This window comes from Bison bison, unplaced genomic scaffold (assembly GCF_000754665.1).
Source record: "Bison bison bison isolate TAMUID 2011002044 unplaced genomic scaffold, Bison_UMD1.0 scf7180017864146, whole genome shotgun sequence".
Taxonomy (NCBI): Eukaryota; Metazoa; Chordata; class Mammalia; order Artiodactyla; family Bovidae; genus Bison; species Bison bison.
The window spans coordinates 5027091-5028895 of record NW_011494718.1 but is presented as its reverse complement, the minus strand read 5'-3'; the positions used below and the strand labels follow the sequence as shown (position 1 = coordinate 5028895).

The following is a 1805-nucleotide window of genomic DNA, read 5'->3' as shown; positions in this document are numbered from 1 at the left end:
CTGAAACGACTTAGCAGCAGCAGCAGCAGCAGCAGCAGCAGCAGTATTCCATTGTATACATGCACCACAGCCTCTTTATCCCTTCATCTGTTGATGGACATCTAGGTTGCTTACATGTTCTAGCTATTGTAAACAGTGCTGCAAGGAACAATGGGATACATGTTTTCCCAAAAAAACTCCATTTCAGTTTTGGTTTCCTCAGGGTATATGCCTAGTAGTGGGATTACTGGGTCATATGGTGATTTTATTCCTAGTTTTTAAAAGAATCTCCATTTCCTGGCATGCCGTGGGGGATGGAGTTGGGGAGGACTCCCACACTCCAGCCTCCCTGACTTCTCCACATCGGTCTGGTCCCACCATGTAGAGGATGGAGGTGGTCAGTGGTCCTGCAGCTCTGGAAACCAGCGAGATCTGGGCTCTAAAGCAGTGTCTGCTGTGCCGCAACAACAGCTGGAAACAACATGGCATGGTGGCCTCTTGCCTCAAGGAGCTGGGGAACAAGGCTTGTGACATTCTGGCCACTGAGAAGTCCCTGGCACCTGTCACTCTGGTCCTGGCAAAGGATGGTACCATAATGGATGATGAGGATTACTTCCTGTGTCTTCCTGCCAATACTAAGTTTGTGGCATTGGCTGGGAATGAGAAGTGGACACACAATTCAGATGGAGGTACAGCTTGGATTACTCAAGAGTCCTTTGACAGAGATGAAACAGATAGGGGCAGGGTTGAAGTGGAAGAACGTGGCCAGACAGCTGAAGGAAGACCTATCCGGCATCATCCTGCTGTCTGAGGAGGAGCTCCAGATGCTCATTAATGTCCTGTGTTTGGAGCTGGCTCAGAAACTCGGCCAAAGTCATGTGGCAGTCCAGGGGCTCCAGAACACCCTCCAGTAGTGCTTCACCAGAGAGAAGAAGCCTATCAGTCCAGGAAGCTCCTGGAACTTTACCTCCAGGCTTTGAAGAAGGAAGGCAGCATCTTGTCGAAGCAGCAAGCATCCAGATCTGACCTCGGGGACAAGAGGGACACTGTTGACACCAACATTAGAGAGAGCTCCTCCAAAGTTACACCTGCGAGCCAGATCCTCTTGGTGCTGAAGGAGAAATCTGCCCCAGAGTGAGTTTGTCTAGTCAGGATCTGGAGGCAGGAGAGCACCCAGGGACCCTGACCTTTGCAGGGAGACATTTGTATTGGGGTTTTTCACCTCTGCAGACCCTGAATCATAGCTGCCAATTTGCCTATTATTACATGCAAAGCTTCCCTTGTCGCTCAGTTGGTAAAGAATCTACCTACAATGTAAGAGACCTGGGTTTCATTCCTGGGTTGAAAAGATCCACTGGAGAAGGAAATGGCAACCCACTCCAGTATTCTTGCCTGAGAATCCCATGGACTGTAGCAAATCAGGCTCCTCTGTCCATGGGGGTTACAAGAGTTGGACATGACTTAGCAACTAAACCACCACCATACGGTCTTCTATAGTGGCTGCATCAATTTACATTCCCACCAGGAATGCAAGAGGGTTCCCTTTTCTCCACACCCTCTCCAGCATTTATTGTTTGTAGACTTTTTGATGATGGCCATTCTGACTGGTGTAAGGTAGTATCTCATTGTAGTTTTGATTTGCATTTCTCTAATAATGAGTGATGTTGAGCATCTTTTCATGTCTTTGTTAGCCATCTGTATGCCTTCTCAGAGAAGGCAATGACACCCCAATCTAGTACTCTTGCCTGGAAAATCCTATGGACAGAGGAGCCTGGTGGGCTGCAGTCCATGGGGTCGCTAAGAGTCGGATACGACTGAGCGACTTC

General features: G+C 48.8%; 1 pseudogene; it reads left to right on the top strand.

The window, feature by feature from the left end:
- The first annotated feature begins 367 nt into the window (after positions 1-367).
- Positions 368-1805, top strand: part of LOC104989196 — a 65988-nt pseudogene continuing 64550 nt past the window's right edge.